At 25.1% G+C, this 17,534-nt stretch overlaps 1 long non-coding RNA gene across 1 annotated transcript; it reads right to left on the bottom strand.

Moving 5' to 3' along the window:
- Positions 1-12,176: 12,176 nt before the first annotated feature.
- On the bottom strand, positions 12,177-13,800 carry LOC105362592 (uncharacterized). The gene is made up of 5 exons (XR_912898.1): positions 13,763-13,800; positions 13,642-13,692; positions 13,085-13,141; positions 12,663-12,710; positions 12,177-12,237 (listed from the first exon to the last, which is right to left on the bottom strand). It is a non-coding gene; the product is annotated as an uncharacterized LOC105362592 (long non-coding RNA).
- Between the last annotated feature and the right edge of the window lie 3,734 nt (positions 13,801-17,534).

The raw sequence follows: 17,534 nt of genomic DNA, 5'->3' as shown, positions 1-17,534 counted from the left end.
TTTTTTTTTTTTAATATTGAAATACCTAGATAGAAAATTAAAATCATTTTAACAATATTTTATTCTAAATAATTTAACTTACTGCCAGGAAACATAATTTCACATAAGGTGAGCATGGAAAGGCGATAGTGGTAGTCAGCAGTGATTAGCAGAGAGAATCTACTATATTCATAAGGGGAGTATATGAATGTCTGTGTGGAAGTTGGCATGAAGAGTCGGCCATACTCGTAAGAGGATATGGGAATATCTGTGTGCTAGTTATTCTAAATAAAGACAAATGATATACCTTCGAGTGTAGAAGGGTCAGATACTATGCTTTGTGTAGTCGACTATTTTCTAGAACGGCAGTCAGCCCTTGACTTGTTGTAACCGTGCGCATTAAAGAAGTGAGCAAGCCTTCCTTGCAATCGATTCACTGAGAGAGCGTGTGTTGCTTGGCTTTCTACTTCGGGTATAGTTGACTGGTTAGGACGAGTAACTGATTATAAGAAATAACTGACACTGTGCATTGAATGACCACTGCGTACCAGCCGACACTACATACTGAATGACTGCTTTATGTTAACTACGTGGAGTCTTGACGCGCGCTTCCTTAAGTATCAGCGCGGCAACTAACACTAGCGAGAATCCAAGCTTTTGGCTATCGAGAATTCGGCGAAAGCAAACCATTGCAAGATTCAAGAATTCAATCGACATTGCTACGCGAAAGGCTAAGCAGTCTTGTAGAACATTCGAGAATTCCAGCTTTTGCCGGTAATTCGACGTGAGAAAATATAAACTTTCCGAGGAAAGCGATGACCTCGAATAAATGCTCCAATTTCGAACAGATAGTATGCAGGGAAGGTTGTCTAACTGCTTGTGCTGATATGTTTAAATGTAAGATTTTTTATAATAACATAATATGTTTATGAACTTGCGCCATAATTAATACAAAATAATGTAAATATTGTTTATTTATTTCAGCATTAATACTTTTACCAATAACAGAAAAAACAACAAAAATAGTTTTAACCTTACGGCTTGGAGGTAATTGGCATATGAATCCAAATAATTAATAACATATTTATTGTGACAAATAATATTGTATATTAAAGTATGTTCTTCATATAATAATAATTAAAATATAAAATATCCATGTATACATTATATTAATTTAAATAATTAATAGATTACAATATATATTATAAATACAAAATATATTATATAATATATATTTATACAATATATTTAAATTAAAAGTTTATTTATTGACGGCATTTGAAGAAATAAAAATTTAAAATAAATTTCTTAGTTTTTGTTGATGAATGAAAAGTTGATAAAAGTAAGACATGCCTAGAAAATGATTATTTCTATTTTAAAACATTTCTGTATATACATTTTATTGGTATTTTCTGTATTTACTTTGTAAACAATAAATTATTTAATAATTTGATAATTCTTCTCCGTATTTAAATTTTTTTTAAATTATGTACTAATATAATTAAAGTAATCGTTAGCATTAAATTTGATGAAGTAATTGTTAGTATTAAATTTGATTATACCTGAATATATGTCCAGCTCATTTTATAATATTAATATAATGTGTCTTGTACCTCTTCTAATATTATTCTAACATAATATTTGTTTTTTCTATTTGATATTCAAAAAACAATTTTCTACCATTTATTATATCTAATGTATTTGTTTAGAATTAGACTAAGTCCACCAGTTTACTGGTGGGAGAAAAGTGTCGATAAGGGTGGGAGGGTTAGCGTTTCAATTCAATATTTAAGACATCTGCTTTTCTTGCGGTTTATTGCGTTTAAATTACAACTACACTATAATGATACTATATTGATGATGATAATCGTTGAGATCTTGCAGTTCCGTGGTGATTACCACGTGGTGTTAGCATACATTACAGTGAGAAGTAAAACGTCGTAAATTTCTTGTAACTTTTTCGTGTAGTGCCACGTGGTGTTAGCTTGATTGTGGTCTTGCAAAAGTACGCGTTGACACTGGATCCTTATCGTCTTGAAACAGCTTCGTGCCCTTGGGCACTATGTATACGACTCTACTTGAGTAGTTATATGAAACTGTTGTGTGTACCTTCTTTAGCGCCTCTGCGGAGGAAATACGCGTTGGCACTGGATTTTTGAAGTCACCTCTGGTGAGTGATAGTTGGCTATGGCACCTTAAGTTACTATACGGTGGCACTAAGTGACTTGACTGACGACTTTGCCCAGGGGGGTTCCATCTTCCTTGACTACTCCAGCTTGAGTGAGTGAGCACGTTCGTCCTCCGCGGCGTCTAGCGTAAGAGAAAGTGCCTCTTCCATGGCTTCTGTTAAGACAGCCCGTCTTCTGCGACGTCTCCGGTAAGAGAAAGGATCCACTCTCCGCGGTATCCCTTGTAAGACAGCGCCTCTTCCTTGTGGTGGTCTCTCTTAAGAGCACTCCATTCTACCTAAAAATTATAAAAATAAGAGAAATAATATTCCATATATATATAGTGTTTTGAGATTTTATATTTCACAGTTTATGTTATAGTAAGAATCAAAAAAGTGATAGAAAGGTAAATAGCGAACGGTAAATAAAATAAGGGAAAGGCAGTTTAGTATATTGAATTATAGGTAGTAGAAGATTTTATAAAAATCGGTTTGTTAATCGACTAGCACACGATTTGAACTTCCAGAAATTTGTCAAGAAACGGATGAATTTGGTATCAATTATAATGTAAAAGACTTTTATAATTCATCGTTACTATTTAGCAATAATTGCTGCTTCTATTTTCGATTTGCACCACCCATCGTATCGGAAAACATAAATTCAATTGCTGCAACTGAAAGACAGGTTCGTGCTAATATTATTTTCAAGAGCTGATATTCAGAACACATAAATTGATTGTTAAATTCTCAGTTTAAAAAAAAATCTGTCTATGAAAAATATAATATTTCTGCAATATTTAAACGTGTGTGATAATTAATTTGAATTTGTTAAAATTAAAATTATTTTTATCAAAATGAATGAAATTATTTACGTACAATAACAGTTTAAGTCGTCGATTCATAGATCGGATTCATGAAAATTTAAGTTTTTAAAGTAGAAACGTATGTGTAAATAGTTGATATACAAGATATATGAATACCTTAATTAAGTATCCATAAATGAATTACGAATAAAGAATATACAATATATTGTATTGCTTAGGTTTTTGGATCAAGTATATATACTGTAGCATATTGGATGAAATAAGTTTTTCTAGTGAAGATTAGATGAAAAAAAAAAATAACACAATCGAAGATTTACAGCTTGGTACTTAAATAAACAACTTATTAATGGCAATGCTTATTCAAATTAGTAATTGAAGTGGGAGTAAATGCATTGTCTGATTATATGTAATGACATACTTTTGATAATGTTTTAATCATGACATCGACTAAACATACGATAGGAATTTCGTTTTTCGCTGAAAAATCAATAAAAGCTTAATAGGTATTTTTAAATTTTTCTTTTTTTATAAAATATTTAATTCAATAAAGTAAATTTAATGTTTCCGTATTTATAAATGTTTTCTTTTATGTTACCAAGTACAATTAGAAACTTTTACTATTGTTTTAGTTGTAATTTACAATACAAAAACATATTTGAATGCATTGTATCAAAATCTAAAGGAAAACATAAATCTAAACGAAATTTATTCTTCTACATTCATTATTTATCTTATTGCCGTCTTTAACTTATTCAAAGTCTTAATGTCAAATCCATTAGAGTTGTTCTCTGATTAAGCAATCCTAAAACATTAATTGTTTTTGTATTTATATTCATATAGTTATTAATAAGAATGAATATGTTAAAGTATTTATTAAATGATTCCATCTTACGTTTTACAAACATCTTTTTACAAGCATCAATACACTCATCTCTACATTGTGGAACAAGATCTAAATTTCATAAAACATAAAGTAATTAATACTTTTGCAAAATCATAGTTCTATTTTTACTATTCATACATTTTCAATAATCTACAATTGTTTTTTCATAGAATGAATGAAAATATAATTCAATAAGTATCAAAGTATTTTGTTTAAAAAAAGCATTTTTTCTAAAAATTTTTATCACAATTATATAGTTATTATTTAGTATTTAAAAATTAATTATACATAATAATACAAGACATTTATTTCAATATATTAGAAAATAGTGTTATAGTATAAAATATTCTTATTTTACAATATTAAGTAAAGATATAAAAGTCATATTGTTTTAGAAGTTTTTAGATGCCCGTCGAAACTCCTCTATTCACTTGTTATTTTATCTTAGTATAATATCAATATAATAAATAGATTTTCTAAATTTTATATTTATATATATATATATATATATATATATATATCTTATGGATACGGTATGATATATATTCTATATTTTCTATATATAAGGTATATACTTTTAAATGTAATATATTAAATATAATAGAATATGACTTAAAAAATCAGCAAAGCGAATTTTGGCATTATGAACGCTAATGAGCACTAAAATCACATTTACATTTTCTATCATTTAATTCTTACTTCTATGTATGATAAATTATACGTAAATATTACAATTATTAATGAAAGTATAAATGATGATTTGATTAACAAAAAATTTAATTTTGAATTGTCACTATGCAAAAATAAAAAATTTGAGGAATTATTTGATTGAACTGTATATTAAAATTCTATAATAGTCAAAATATATAATGGTTGATAGAGATGGCAATACTTTAAAGCAAATATCTTACCCTTGCAACCAAAAACGCATTTACCTCTTGATCCATACATATTAGGGGCTATATATAAAAAAATATGAATAATTAAACAAGAATATTACCAAGTTTATATTTTAAAACTTAATAGAACCGTACATGTAGCAATCAACAAATTAAATTACACAATAATAGTATTAAATAAATATTATTTCATTAAAAATGTATAATTGAAAATGTATTATATACAGTAAAAAATTGAAAACCTCATAATATGCTAAAGAATAAAATATTTTAATTGTGTTTATAAATTTATCATTTTTAAATCGATAGTCAAGAACACTTTCTTAATATAATATGACTAAATCTTCATCTATATTATTTATAAGCAATTAGTTTATGTGTTCAATATATGAATTATAAATGATCAATAGCATATTTATAAAAACAACTATTTATAACTTTATATATACAAATTTATAATATGCTTATGTCATTGAAGAATTGGTATATTTCTACAATATTTTATGTTAATAATAACAAAAAATGTAAATTATATTACAATTATATAATATTTTTATATTATATATAAGAGAAACGTATTAACTTTTTTTTTTAAGAATTTCATTTTACTTACATAGATATTTTTTGTAGCATAACATTTTGCATCTTTGCCTTTCTTCCTTCTCAAAGACTTAATATAAATAAAATAGAACCATTAATAATTATATTTTTAATTATTTACTCCCCAATTTCGAATATTTTCCATTTAATTTGAACAGTGAATAAATTTCGTGTACTTTCCCATAATTCATACAATTTGTTTAGAACACGATAGATCATATACATAAACTTTTTGTAAAATTAAGATTCAAAAGGAAAAATGAGTTTTATTAAGCACTGAAAAAATAATGACTTATTTGATTTAAAAGAATTATGATTCCTATATTTTCATCATACCGTGAAAAAGAAAATATATACAATTTAAATAATATACATATAATTTATATACTTATATACATTCTTCTAAATAAATTTTTATATTATTATTTCATACATTCATTTATTTTGTAAGCATAATAAAATAAAAAAATATAAATTTTACCACTACAACAGTCTAGGCATTGCTCTTTAGTATATGTAAGTTCTTTCAAACCTACAAAATACGAAATGAATAAATAATTAACAGTTGGTAATCAATTTTTTTATAAAAATAAAAAGTTACCTGTAGTAAATACTATGCAAAATATTGATAATAACGCAAGTAATAATGAATAATGCATGTTATTTAATGTAAATTTTTTAATATTTTTATTATTTGTCAATAGATTATGATCCTTATAATATGTTAATGCTGGGTAATATATATATGTTATAATAATAAAATATTCAATATAGCCTATTTATTAGTATTTGTAATATGTATGTTATATATAATATTAGAATTATCACTATAATTTACTTTAATGATTTTGTTATTGAAATTTGATTTTTAAATACTAAGAGAGATTAAACGAATTCTACTACGGTTTTAATATTGCATTTTTTATACAATAAATCACGATATATTAATTATTCTAACATGTGAATTTCGTAATGCTATCACTGATCTGTATATTATACAATAAATTCTTTTGTACTTCTTTTATCATTCTTATCAATCTTATGCAAATTTGAAATGTTACAATGTTCTAATATATTGTTCATTTATACATACTGTTTAAAGAATAATTGTAATTTTTTTATAAATAATTGATTTTTTAAGTATATGACATACAATTACATGAATTGATTGAATAAGTATAGCTTATTTATATCAGAACTGTCATGTTGAACATTTATGATTTATTTATTATTGGTGATTTTACATTAAAAATATTATTTAAATATTTTTAATAAAAAGCTATGGAAAATTCTAAAGCGTTTCCATATAGGTATGTGCTGATTAGTTTTCTCGAATAAAAAGTTAATTGTTCTCGCTGTCTGTAGGTGATAAAAAAAACTCGACATTAAATCTTAAAAGAAATAATTTATCATTACATAATAAAATCAGTTAATCTTCAATAAAATTTTTCTCATTAAATTAATATTAAAACTATTTAAAATTAATATTATAGAAGTATAGGTTAATTCGTAATATATATCTTTTTGTATTTTTTGTTTTTAATGATTTCATATTACTATATATATGTTTTTATTACACGTTATTTAAATCTTAAAATTATTTTAAAAGATATTTTATATTTTGTTTTTATCAAATATATTATTAATACATTATAGTTTCAATAGTCTTCAATTTACTTATCTTCTGTATATTTACGTTTACCTCTTATGTAAGAATTAAATTTGTACATTTAAGTTTGTAAAATTGAAAGAATATCATGGAGTTTAATATCAATGATTCGATGTTTCCAGTAGCCGCATGTATATTTTATCAGGTACACTAGCTTCTCGATCACTCTCTATTATTTAACTTTGAATTAGGTACTACTAGGCTTCTCACAATATCAAAGAAAATTTAAACACAAATAATGAATATTTTGATCAATTTAAATTCATTTATAAATTTCTATTATTGTAAATAAGATTTTATAATACATTGCAGAATTAAGGTAACTTATCTAAGTTATTAATAAGTGGGCTGTGGGATTGCCTTTAACTTCAATAAAATCGATGAATTAAGATTTACATAAAATAGACATTCTAATGTTTTTAAACCGCATTATTCAGATGTGAATACAAATTTTGTAAACTTATAATAAACTAATTATTGTATTAATGACAATAATATGTATGAAAGTAGTCAGTAAAGTGAAAATTGATCTGATGATTGATGATACGTATATATACGCTATTACGTGATGATTATATGAATATTCATGAAATATGTTACAGAAATTTATTTTCTCACAGCTGGGACTAAATAAAATCTTTATTTGTATTTTAAAATTTCTTTTACTAAAAAATACATGTATGATTCTATACAATAAACTCATTTGTTACGTTTTCATAAATGTTGCCTTTTATAAAGTTCATAATAATGTTAAATATTTGTTTTATACAAAACGTCCGTTGAAATTATACAATAAATCATTCAATCTTTGGCATTCATCGGAAAAGATATTATTTTTCAATTTTGATTAATTATTCAAAGACAATTCTTTGTTGTTTTGAGATACCGAAGATAATTTAGATTTACTAGTTTTCATTCGTCCTTTAGGAGTTTCATCTAAAAATATAATTTTTAGACTCATGGCATTTAACAGAAATTAATAAATTTTAATAAACTCTAATAAGAATAATTTAACATACATTTTTCAAACATCTCTTTACAAGCTTCGATACATCCTTCTCGGCAATCTATCATAATATCTAAAATCATAAAATATAATTACTATATCCCATTTATGAGCTTAACAATGAATTATTTCACAGTTTTTCTCGTTTATTTTATGTATATATAAAAAAATTTGTTTTATAAACACATATTTTATAATACTACTGTGTTTTTAAATATTCTTATATCTAATTCTTAAATGTATTGGAAAATTTATGTCATTATTGTAAATTATTAATGTATTGTCCAAATCTTATAAATTAATGCTTAGACTAATTTCCGCTTATCATTGTATCTTATGATACATAAGCATAATACGTAAATTCCATAATAACTCAATAATCTAATGATTATTCCATATTATATTGTGGATTCAAAGGACCCTAATATAGTTTTTGTATTTCATTGGTAATTTTGTCTTGATTTCGTGAATGATATCTTTTGTATATATATTTTATATTTTATCCATTTTCAATATTGATCAGAATAATTATTTTATAAATAAAAGTTTTATTTCTTGTTATTTCGCTAATATATCTTTGTGTAGAAGCTTCTGATTAGTCATAACTTGTAATTTTTCTTATTATCAAATATTAAAATATAGTATTTACCCTTGCAACCCGTAATGCATGAACTCCTCGAATTATACATATTAGGGACTATATAACAGAAAATATATATAAATAGTTTCATAAGCAAGAAAAAATACAATAAATTTAATATAATGTACTTTAAAAAATGAATGATTTTAATTGTGGTTTTCGAAGTTTTTAATAGTCTTTTCTAGACATTATACGGAATTTGTATTGCATTTCGAAGGATTGAATGAATTCATCAAATTCAAACGTCTTTTATTTTCTGAAAATAAAATTAATTGTATTGTGTTCATAAAGTTGTATTAAAATACGATAAAACTTACAAATTCAAATTATTTAGCTATTACTTTATTCTTCGTTCGATTTTAATTTTAATTATCGAATAAAATGTAGAAAAGAATAATGATTTATGATTTTCTATGTACAAATTCTTAAATTACATCAGTTACCTGTCGCATAAAACGTTAGTGCACAATGGCTATTCATTATATCAGAATAATACGATATACACATTTTATTATTTTTTTTATTTATGAAATAAAATACAATTTAAATTATTTTCTACAAGATAGCTATATTAATATATTTTGCATAAGAAACGATTCAAATATCCATCTATTTAGTTCTACTATTTTACTTACTTGAATACTTTGTCATGCATAAGTTTTTGCACCTGTATCTATGCATGCTAGAAACACCTTAATTTAAATGTAAAAGTATATTATCAGAAAAAAAACAAAAATATAAACAAATTATTGCATAACGTCTATGAAATTTTTGCATATTTTCTTCTATACAACAAATTATGTTTAAGAGTTTTATAGACATTTTTTCGGAATAGATTATAAGGCACATTTTTTCATCTACATATTTTAGATTTTATAAATTAATTAATTTAATTTTTTTCATTAATTAATCAATATAATTAAATGTTAGGTAAGATTTAAATATAAAGCATATTCCAATTTATAGAACTCTTATATTGTAATATACTTATGATTATACGTTTTTGTTAAAGTTCACTTTTATATATATTTAATAATAATGAAAGTAAATATAAATTATTTTATTTTTCACTATAGTCATAAATAATGTTTTTTATAATATAATTAATGAGATTATTATAGAGTTTTATGTAAATCTAGCACATATCAATTCAAATTTCTATATTTGTACCTTCAAATTTTTATGAAAAAATGCTAATAATAATGTAACATTTATCCAAACTCATGATATGTATAGGATTTTATTTTATTTCTTAAAACAAATGCAAACTTTCTAAATATTTTAAATTTATAAAATATAAATTTTACCATTACAACAGTCTAGACATTGCTGTCTTGTATATGTAAGTTCTTTCAAACCTACAAAATACGAAATGAATAAATAATTAACAGTTGGTAATCAATTTTTTTATAAAAATAAAAAGTTACCTGTAGTAAATACTATGCAAAATATTGATAATAACGCAAGTAATAATGAATAATGCATGTTATTTAATGTAAATTTTTTAATATTTTTATTATTTGTCAATAGATTATGATCCTTATAATATGTTAATGCTGGGTAATATATATATGTTATAATAATAAAATATTCAATATAGCCTATTTATTAGTATTTGTAATATGTATGTTATATATAATATTAGAATTATCACTATAATTTACTTTAATGATTTTGTTATTGAAATTTGATTTTTAAATACTAAGAGAGATTAAACGAATTCTACTACGGTTTTAATATTGCATTTTTTATACAATAAATCACGATATATTAATTATTCTAACATGTGAATTTCGTAATGCTATCACTGATCTGTATATTATACAATAAATTCTTTTGTACTTCTTTTATCATTCTTATCAATCTTATGCAAATTTGAAATGTTACAATGTTCTAATATATTGTTCATTTATACATACTGTTTAAAGAATAATTGTAATTTTTTTATAAATAATTGATTTTTTAAGTATATGACATACAATTACATGAATTGATTGAATAAGTATAGCTTATTTATATCAGAACTGTCATGTTGAACATTTATGATTTATTTATTATTGGTGATTTTACATTAAAAATATTATTTAAATATTTTTAATAAAAAGCTATGGAAAATTCTAAAGCGTTTCCATATAGGTATGTGCTGATTAGTTTTCTCGAATAAAAAGTTAATTGTTCTCGCTGTCTGTAGGTGATAAAAAAAACTCGACATTAAATCTTAAAAGAAATAATTTATCATTACATAATAAAATCAGTTAATCTTCAATAAAATTTTTCTCATTAAATTAATATTAAAACTATTTAAAATTAATATTATAGAAGTATAGGTTAATTCGTAATATATATCTTTTTGTATTTTTTGTTTTTAATGATTTCATATTACTATATATATGTTTTTATTACACGTTATTTAAATCTTAAAATTATTTTAAAAGATATTTTATATTTTGTTTTTATCAAATATATTATTAATACATTATAGTTTCAATAGTCTTCAATTTACTTATCTTCTGTATATTTACGTTTACCTCTTATGTAAGAATTAAATTTGTACATTTAAGTTTGTAAAATTGAAAGAATATCATGGAGTTTAATATCAATGATTCGATGTTTCCAGTAGCCGCATGTATATTTTATCAGGTACACTAGCTTCTCGATCACTCTCTATTATTTAACTTTGAATTAGGTACTACTAGGCTTCTCACAATATCAAAGAAAATTTAAACACAAATAATGAATATTTTGATCAATTTAAATTCATTTATAAATTTCTATTATTGTAAATAAGATTTTATAATACATTGCAGAATTAAGGTAACTTATCTAAGTTATTAATAAGTGGGCTGTGGGATTGCCTTTAACTTCAATAAAATCGATGAATTAAGATTTACATAAAATAGACATTCTAATGTTTTTAAACCGCATTATTCAGATGTGAATACAAATTTTGTAAACTTATAATAAACTAATTATTGTATTAATGACAATAATATGTATGAAAGTAGTCAGTAAAGTGAAAATTGATCTGATGATTGATGATACGTATATATACGCTATTACGTGATGATTATATGAATATTCATGAAATATGTTACAGAAATTTATTTTCTCACAGCTGGGACTAAATAAAATCTTTATTTGTATTTTAAAATTTCTTTTACTAAAAAATACATGTATGATTCTATACAATAAACTCATTTGTTACGTTTTCATAAATGTTGCCTTTTATAAAGTTCATAATAATGTTAAATATTTGTTTTATACAAAACGTCCGTTGAAATTATACAATAAATCATTCAATCTTTGGCATTCATCGGAAAAGATATTATTTTTCAATTTTGATTATCAATGGACAGTTTTAATTGCTTCCAAGCTTTAATGTTAAATCTAAACCTGTCTCTGAAATTCCAGTTTTTGTGGTTTTCCCTAAAAGTAGTATTTTATATATATTTAATATAGTTATATATAAAAAGAAAAAAATCTATACATTATTTGAATAATTTCACATACTTGGATTAAACATATCTTTACATGCAACTAGACATCCTTCTCTGCAGGCAAGGATAACATCTGTATTTCATAAATATAAAATTGCTTATCATCTTTTTATCGCTCAAGATTGATTATGTCGCAATATTTGAGATTTAATAATAATATTATGTTTTAACGTTGTTTTAATTTAAATTTGTATGTAATAATCATTGGGGTTAATGTTTCAAGGATCTGATACTTATTGCATTTCAATTTACGGGTTGAAAATACCGCAATATAGTTTTCTTATTTTGTTCAGTAATTTAGTACTCATTTCTTAAATAATTTCTTATTATATATATATTTATTATTTTATTCTTTTTCTATATTGATCAAAATAATTATTTATAAATAAAAGATTTATTTCTTTTTATATAGTTAATATAATTTTGTGTTAAAGCTACTTATTAGTCATAACATGTAATTTTTAATAATTTTATGAACAACGAAAACTTCATATTTACCTTTACAACCAATAAGGCAATCTTTCTTCGTTTCATATATATTGGGAACTATACAATATTAAAATAAATATTACAATATGAATGATAAGAACATGTAAGAATGTAGAAACTATACTTGTGATTTTCGCAAATTCTTCAATAGACATTTCTAAATATTATGCGGAATTATCGGATAAATAACGTAGAAAATAATAATTATTAATGATTTTAAATTTACAATTTTTTAGATTACATTAGTCATCATTTGCATAAAATGTTATCGCATATGGTTGATAATTCAATATTTTAAAGTAATATTACACCAGATTTTTTTTAAATTTTTCATATAATTAATAAATTAAAATCGAAATTATTATATACACTAGAAATATTTTAATATATTCTTTAAATATATGATCATTGCTTATTTTTATGTTATTTACCTGTATACTTTTTTGTACATAAATTCCTACATTTGGCTTGAATCTTTGTATACACACCTTGATTTAAATATAAATACAAATTATTAGAAAAAAATAAATATATATACAGCATATTTTTTATTCCTTATTCAGTTTTCATTTTAATCGTAGATATTTTTCCTCTTATGTGCACTTTATTTGTGATTTATACAAACATATCATTTTTAATAATATGTAAAATTATGTTTTCTTTAAATAAATTATTCCAATATGTTGCTTGTGCAACGATTATAGTGAAATATAAATTTTGATTTATTTACTCCATATATTTACGGAATAGTATTTGAATATTAGTTTACGTATATTAGTTATTTTCAAAATAAAAATAAATTCTTTTTTTTTGTTACTTTAAAAATAACAACAATTTTTTGGAATATAAATTGTACGTTTTCGTTCCATGTATATATTTATATTTTACATTTATTTGATAGTCTTTCAAAAGACTTATAAAAGAATAATAAGAATAATTTTAAACCTTATTATTTATAAAATTTTAATATATTATTTAATATATTTACCTTTACAACAATGTAAGCAATGTTCTTTTGTAAATGTAAGCTCTATTAATCCTAAAAAATTCCAAATAATTGAATAAACGATTGAATTTTCATTACAAAGTTCTCCATAAAATTACAGTACCTGCACTCAATGCTGTACAATATAAAAAAAACAAAAGAATCAATATCGGATAATGCATATTTACTTATTTATAATATGTGAATCGTATTATTTAAATATTTTAAATTATTAAGCCACTATTATTGTTTAATATTAAATACTAAGTGTATATTGGTTTTGTAGGAATAATGAAGTGAATCTTACAGCTATTTGATAAATGTAATATACTTTTATCAATGACCGCCATAATTAACTTTAATGACTTTGTTATTCTAATTCATTTATTTAAATAATAGATTATATTAAAGAAGTTCTTCTATTGTTTCAGTTTATATATCGATATTACATATATTGATCATCTATAATTTCTAATAAGCTAATAAGCTTTTTTGGTCTTTAGATTCAATTAAATAAAAAATTAAATATAAAAATACTAATTATAAATTTTTGTATAATAATTGTCATTTTTTATTTATTATGGCATTATAAATGAATAATATCATAAATTTTATTTTATTACAATTACGAATTAATATATAATCAACCTAAAAAAATAAAATTAACATTTTAATTGTTTTTCATGTGATTTTCGGAGTAAGCAATAAAAAAAATAATATATAGTACATTCAGTTAAATACTTTCTACATGTCCAAAATCTTTCTGAAATTGCTTAAAAACACTAAGCCTGAAATATTTAATTATAATAGATCATTATAAAAATTATATATATATTTCTGAAATTCTAAGTGCAATAAAGGTATTTTCAATATATAAATCTAAGGGAATTAAATAGAATCGATAATAATCCAAAATTATATTCGTTCTTATTAACCAATATTGTATAAAAATAAAAATTACTTAAACCTGAATTGTCAAAATTAAAATTTATAGTTTTTTTTTGTATAACAGATAATTTAAGGCTCACGTAATATAAATACATCATACATAATGATAATATTTAAAATAGTTTTGAGACAAAAGTCTGTCTTCTATATGTAGTATATGTGTTTAGAATTAGACTATGCTCCCAGAATGTTCGGTGGGAAAATTGCGGGCAATTGGAAGGGATAGCACATTTATTCAATAATTACATACATTTGCTTATCGTGCCGTTTATTGCCTTTTAATTTACAAACTACATAGTAATAATGATTCTAAGATACTGTTGAGAATCTGTAATATCTTGTAGCTCGGTGGTAGTTTCTACGTGGCGTTAGTATATGGTATTAGGTCGTAAATCTCTTGACATACTCTTGACATAGTGTGCTTCGAGGTAAATTGTTACACTGAAAGTAAGAAATCATAAATCTCCGGTACTTCTTCGAGTAATACCATCTGATGGTAACGTATTAAATTACATGCCCAATAGCAAGGTGCATATCGCACAATTAGATACGCTTTGGCTAAATGATTTTACTCACAGAGATTCACTTGTCTTGCCCGATCCTGTGATGAGTGCTTAGATATTGCGCTTCTTATAGTCGTATTCGCTCTTGTAATGCAATCAGCACTCTTGACTGTTTTGAATTATTACGCACTTAAACAAGTATTAAGTATAATGGCTTCACTTCACTGTATTGGTGTAACTAGCTTATCGCTGTAAAGTCTGACTGAATCATGTAAGTACAATGAGTATAATTGACTGACTGGTATATGGCTGTATAGTCTAATAACTGATAACTGATTGATTGAGAAATTTACAATGAGCTTACAAGCCTGTTCAATACGCAGACGAAAATTGAAGGCTTGTTCGTTCCGTGTCGGCTCTCCTGAGATATATCGACTGTTTCATGGCGGTTCTGCTAAGATAGACCATAATCCGTGTCATGGTGTCTTCACTGAGAGAAGTTCACTACGAGAGGCCGTGGTTCGTCGCGTGCTTCCTTTAAATATGCGCACATATGCATACAATATGCATATGGTAATTGTCTCGGTAGATTGACGATTGCATATTCTCTTCATTTTAAGGATGATGTTGAATTATGACCTATGGAATTCGAATATTGATCATCATGTAATAGCGTATTATGCCGTCAGTGACACTTTACGTAGTTCTGGTTGCTCCTGTCAATGCTCAAGCGGTGCGTTCCCAAACAGTTGTAACACAAGTGTTCCGACTTTATAATTGCCCTTTTTCGGCTATCGGCAATTCTTTAAATGTTGGGCATGTTTTCCGCACATGTTCATCTTGGCAGTAGTTGCATGTTTCATTATGCTATTTGCTTTCTTGCCCTTCGCCCTTTATGACAGTCTTTATAGAGAACTGATAGAATCACCGTTCTCCTTTTTCGTGAATGGAAGTGGACTGGGCCTTTCGATCCCTGGGGTCTTCTATAGTTTCTAGAGCAGTTGTGACAGTAAGAATGTTTTTAGTTGCTCAGACTTGGGGTAAGATGTTGAGTAGCCAAGTGATCATTCCCAAGCAGTTCTTCTTTGAGTTGCTTAGTGACTTGATGCACTGTCATGCAGTCCCATGCATCGGTGATGTCTAATAAGTTCAATCCTTATAATAGACCATTTGCGTCACTTACCAATTCTTCTACTTCGCGAGCTGTTTGTTTTACTGTTGATGAAGTAAAGAGGAGTTTTGTAGGAGAGGTTTTATGGCCAGTCGAGCGTTGTCATATCTTTCTATCAATTTTTTCTGAGCTATTTCAAGGGAGGCATTTTGTAGTGATAAGCTCGAAATAATTCTTACTTCTGAGCCTTCGAGAGATGTTCTGATGTAGTTTTTGTACATCACTGAGCTTACTGCCTTTTAGGATTATCGGTTGCGATAGATCTCAGAACGTTCGCTAGCTAAATAATCGCCAAAGAACTTTGGAATTGGGAAATCTAGAGAACAGTCCATCTCCATCGATTCTCCCTCCACGGGTGATATTTCATATGATTTTTCAGTTATCGTAGTTGACTCAGTTAATTTATTATGTAGCTCGATGATGGCTAATTGTGAAGATGAATAATGCTTGAGTTCTTCCTTTAGTATGTTCTTCGTGAAGTATTCATGATTTTTTAATTCTGCCGGCCAAGTTAACTCAAGATGGTTGTGCCCCTTTGGGAAGGCCTTGTGTAATTCTGCCATTTTTTTCATTATGTCTAGGACTACTCCTATAGACATATCCAAATAAAGAAGACGGGAGCGGGGAAATCATAAATCTCCGGTACTTCTTCGTGTAATTCCAGGTGGTTCGTCGCGTGCTTCCCTTAAATATGCGTGCGGCAGCTTACTTAACTGGCAACAATGCATAGGTGACGCTATGCTGAAAGTCTTGATGACGTCAGAGACTAAAGCTCTAGAAACTTCGAGGATTCCAGAAAAACAAAGCTTTAGAAGATTCGAGAATTTCCAATCGACGTTGCTTTGCGGAAATATTGTAGGACACTCGTCAATAAGGCATAGAATATTAAAAAATTCGCAGAATCAATGTTTACAAACAGAAGAGTTAGAAGGATTATACTTCTCTCATTTGAAAGTTCTTGGAAGATGATCCAATCCCAAACAATATGATATTTATATATATACACACATATGTTTCGTCAGTTTTATGAAAAAAATTGAATGATATAAATAAATAAATTCAGTTAATCAATAATATAATTCATTACAATAATCATAATTAATAATAAGAGTTTTTAAAATTCATTGATGTTGTAATTATGGTAAAATAATGATGGTTAAATTAAATTTAAAAATTTTTCTAATAATAATCAAGAGACTTCCATTATTAATATAGGAAAAAACAAAATTTTATTAATAAAAAATTTATTAATAACAATATCGTCTTAAATAAAA

This window comes from Ceratosolen solmsi, unplaced genomic scaffold (assembly GCF_000503995.2).
Source record: "Ceratosolen solmsi marchali unplaced genomic scaffold, CerSol_1.0 scaffold10, whole genome shotgun sequence".
Classification (NCBI taxonomy): domain Eukaryota; kingdom Metazoa; phylum Arthropoda; class Insecta; order Hymenoptera; family Agaonidae; genus Ceratosolen; species Ceratosolen solmsi.
This window is presented reverse-complemented; position numbering and strand designations above follow the sequence as displayed.